Genomic DNA, 5,210 nt, shown 5'->3' with positions numbered 1-5,210 from the left:
AAAGTATCTGAGTATGTGTTGGTGTGTGTTTTGTATACTCACCGAGTTGTGTTTGCAAGGGTTCGGGAGGAGGGGGTCGAGGTTCAGCTCTTGGTCCCTCCTCTTAGAGCTCTTTCATCTGCTTCACTGATTTCCTTCCTCTTGGGCCATGTCATATCTAGTCTTGAAGCTGCGTATTGAGTTTGCCTCCACCACTGCTTTGTCCAAGTCATTCCTGTTATCAGCCAGCCTGAGGTTAATGAAGTACTGAATATGATGACAGACCTTCCACACTGGTGGAGGATGATGACAGACCTTCCACACTGGTGGAGGATGATGACAGACCTTCCACACTGGTGGAAGATGATGACAGACCTTCCACACTGGTGGAGGATGATGACAGACCTTCCACACTGGTGGAGGATGATGACAGACCTTCCACACTGGTGGAAGATGATGACAGACCTTCCACACTGGTGGAGGATGATGACAGACCTTCCACACTGGTGGAAGATGATGACAGACCTTCCACACTGGTGGAGGATGATGACAGACCTTCCACACTGGTGGAGGATGATGACAGACCTTCCACACTGGTGGAGGATGATGACAGACCTTCCACACTGGTGGAGGATGATGACAGACCTTCCACACTGGTGGAGGATGATGACAGACCTTCCACACTGGTGGAAGATGATGACAGACCTTCCACACTGGTGGAAGATGATGACAGACCTTCCACACTGGTGGAAGATGATGACAGACCTTCCACACTGGTGGAAGATGATGACAGACCTTCCACACTGGTGGAGGATGATGACAGACCTTCCACACTGGTGGAGGATGATGACAGACCTTCCACACTGGTGGAGGATGATGACTGACCTTCCACACTGGTGGAAGATGATGACAGACCTTCCACACTGGTGGAGGATGATGACAGACCTTCCACACTGGTGGAGGATGATGACAGACCTTCCACACTGGTGGAAGATGATGACAGACCTTCCACACTGGTGGAAGATGATGACAGACCTTCCACACTGGTGGAGGATGATGACTGACCTTCCACACTGGTGGAAGATGATGACAGACCTTCCACACTGGTGGAGGATGATGACAGACCTTCCACACTGGTGGAGGATGATGACAGACCTTCCACACTGGTGGAGGATGATGACTGACCTTCCACACTGGTGGAAGATGATGACAGACCTTCCACACTGGTGGAGGATGATGACAGACCTTCCACACTGGTGGAAGATGATGACAGACCTTCCACACTGGTGGAGGATGATGACAGACCTTCCACACTGGTGGAAGATGATGACAGACCTTCCACACTGGTGGAGGATGATGACAGACCTTCCACACTGGTGGAAGATGATGACAGACCTTCCACACTGGTGGAGGATGATGACAGACCTTCCACACTGGTGGAAGATGATGACAGACCTTCCACACTGGTGGAAGATGATGACAGACCTTCCACACTGGTGGAAGATGATGACAGACCTTCCACACTGGTGGAAGATGATGACAGACCTTCCACACTGGTGGAAGATGATGACAGACCTTCCACACTGGTGGAGGATGATGACTGACCTTCCACACTGGTGGAAGATGATGACAGACCTTCCACACTGGTGGAGGATGATGACAGACCTTCCACACTGGTGGAAGATGATGACAGACCTTCCACACTGGTGGAGGATGATGACAGACCTTCCACACTGGTGGAAGATGATGACAGACCTTCCACACTGGTGGAGGATGATGACAGACCTTCCACACTGGTGGAGGATGATGACAGACCTTCCACACTGGTGGAAGATGATGACAGACCTTCCACACTGGTGGAAGATGATGACAGACCTTCCACACTGGTGGAGGATGATGACAGACCTTCCACACTGGTGGAAGATGATGACAGACCTTCCACACTGGTGGAAGATGATGACAGACCTTCCACACTGGTGGAGGATGATGACAGACCTTCCACACTGGTGGAAGATGATGACAGACCTTCCACACTGGTGGAGGATGATGACAGACCTTCCACACTGGTGGAGGATGATGACAGACCTTCCACACTGGTGGAGGATGATGACAGACCTTCCACACTGGTGGAAGATGATGACAGACCTTCCACACTGGTGGAAGATGATGACAGACCTTCCACACTGGTGGAGGATGATGACAGACCTTCCACACTGGTGGAGGATGATGACAGACCTTCCACACTGGTGGAAGATGATGACAGACCTTCCACACTGGTGGAGGATGATGACAGACCTTCCACACTGGTGGAAGATGATGACAGACCTTCCACACTGGTGGAAGATGATGACAGACCTTCCACACTGGTGGAGGATGATGACAGACCTTCCACACTGGTGGAAGATGATGACAGACCTTCCACACTGGTGGAAGATGATGACAGACCTTCCACACTGGTGGAAGATGATGACAGACCTTCCACACTGGTGGAAGATGATGACAGACCTTCCACACTGGTGGAAGATGATGACAGACCTTCCACACTGGTGGAAGATGATGACAGACCTTCCACACTGGTGGAAGATGATGACAGACCTTCCACACTGGTGGAAGATGATGACAGACCTTCCACACTGGTGGAGGATGATGACAGACCTTCCACACTGGTGGAGGATGATGACAGACCTTCCACACTGGTGGAAGATGATGACAGACCTTCCACACTGGTGGAAGGTGATGACAGACCTTCCACACTGGTGGAGGATGATGACAGACCTTCCACACTGGTGGAGGATGATGACAGACCTTCCACACTGGTGGAGGATGATGACAGACCTTCCACACTGGTGGAGGATGATGACAGACCTTCCACACTGGTGGAGGATGATGACAGACCTTCCACACTGGTGGAAGATGATGACAGACCTTCCACACTGGTGGAAGATGATGACAGACCTTCCACACTGGTGGAAGATGATGACAGACCTTCCACACTGGTGGAGGATGATGACAGACCTTCCACACTGGTGGAGGATGATGACAGACCTTCCACACTGGTGGAAGATGATGACAGACCTTCCACACTGGTGGAAGATGATGACAGACCTTCCACACTGGTGGAAGATGATGACAGACCTTCCACACTGGTGGAAGATGATGACAGACCTTCCACACTGGTGGAAGATGATGACAGACCTTCCACACTGGTGGAAGATGATGACAGACCTTCCACACTGGTGGAAGATGATGACAGACCTTCCACACTGGTGGAAGATGATGACAGACCTTCCACACTGGTGGAAGATGATGACAGACCTTCCACACTGGTGGAAGATGATGACAGACCTTCCACACTGGTGGAAGATGATGACAGACCTTCCACACTGGTGGAAGATGATGACAGACCTTCCACACTGGTGGAAGATGATGACAGACCTTCCACACTGGTGGAAGATGATGACAGACCTTCCTCACTGGTGGAAGATGATGACAGACCTTCCACACTGGTGGAAGATGATGACAGACCTTCCACACTGGTGGAAGATGATGACAGACCTTCCTCACTGGTGGAAGATGATGACAGACCTTCCACACTGGTGGAAGATGATGACAGACCTTCCACACTGGTGGAGGATGATGACAGACCTTCCACACTGGTGGAAGATGATGACAGACCTTCCACACTGGTGGAAGATGATGACAGACCTTCCACACTGGTGGAAGATGATGACAGACCTTCCACACTGGTGGAGGATGATGACAGACCTTCCACACTGGTGGAAGATGATGACAGACCTTCCACACTGGTGGAAGATCTGTCCTCAGCTTCTACCTGTGTCCCGCGTGATACTGGTCCTCTTGATTCAGTCTGTCCTTACCTGACCTTTCAATTACTCTTAGGATTTCGTATTTTGTAATCACATCTCCCATCGTACTTTTACCAAAATTCGTCAAGAGTAGCTGTTCACCCACTCACGGCGCATCTCCCATTTCTGGTACTAACTTCGCTGTAAACCTTCCAAGCTTTGCGAGGTTTCATAAGCTTAATCAAGTGAAGTTTCATGTTGAATTCAGCCGCTTAATATATCTGGTAACTTATAATCATTAGTAAGATACCTTAACGTGTCACATAGGTTATTATATTGTTCATTAAGTGGACATTGTAACATATAGTGTTCAAGATAGTAACCAGAAGGAAGGACACGTACATTGCATTTAGTTTGATCATCATCTGTGTGTCTGTCAAACTGTCAGAAGTACTTGTAACCAAACTTAAGCCTGGCTACAACAACATCAGTCTGTTGACATTGTAAGTTACCCATTTAAACGTAATTTTCAACGTTCGTGTTGTGAGATCTACTCGGGATTCTAACTGCATTCCTATAACATTCACTTTCATTATTTATTTCACTCTTAATGTTATTCCTAATGCTAAACAGATATACAGAAATAGTATTCTGCATTTCTATATTTGACTAAGTTTTCTATTTTATCATGAAGTAATAATCCAGTGTGTGATGGAATTAATAATAATCGTACATTAATTCCCTTTTCTCGGATTATTTAGTGTTTATGTCTGGCTTTTACAATGAGCATATTGTTAGTCATTATGTGAGTCAAGATTATTATTATTATTATTATTATTATTATTATTATTATTATTATTATTATTATTATTATTATCAAAAAGAAGCGCTAAGCCGCTGCTGTGAGTCAAGAGTCTTCAGCGATGACATAGAATCAATAATAACCAACGAGTTAAGTTCAGTGTCATAAGTTAACTTCAGTATCATCAGGATGATAAACAGTTCAGTTTACAGTGTAGACGACCAGTTGTTAATTCTTATATCTAGCTCAACAAAGATGCTATTGTTGTTAACTAGGGAGGTGACAACAAGAGCAGATGTAGCCCTGCCAGTAGACTCCTGCTGGAGGTGACAACAAGAGCAGATGTAGCCCTGCCAGTAGACTCCTGCTGGAGGTGACAACAAGAGCAGATGTAGCCCTGCCAGTAGACTCCTGCTGGAGGTGACAACAAGAGCAGATGTAGCCCTGCCAGTAGACTCCTGCTGGAGGTGACAACAAGAGCAGATGTAGCCCTGCCAGTAGACTCCTGCTGGAGGTGACAACAAGAGCAGATGTAGCCCTGCCAGTTAGACTCCTCCATAGATCTATCACTGTATATAACTTGTGCTAAATTATTACTAATAGGTAAGTGAGAGATGTCTCCT

Source organism: Cherax quadricarinatus, chromosome 13, assembly GCF_038502225.1.
Source record: "Cherax quadricarinatus isolate ZL_2023a chromosome 13, ASM3850222v1, whole genome shotgun sequence".
Taxonomy (NCBI): Eukaryota; Metazoa; Arthropoda; class Malacostraca; order Decapoda; family Parastacidae; genus Cherax; species Cherax quadricarinatus.
Note: the sequence above shows the minus strand (reverse complement) of the source record.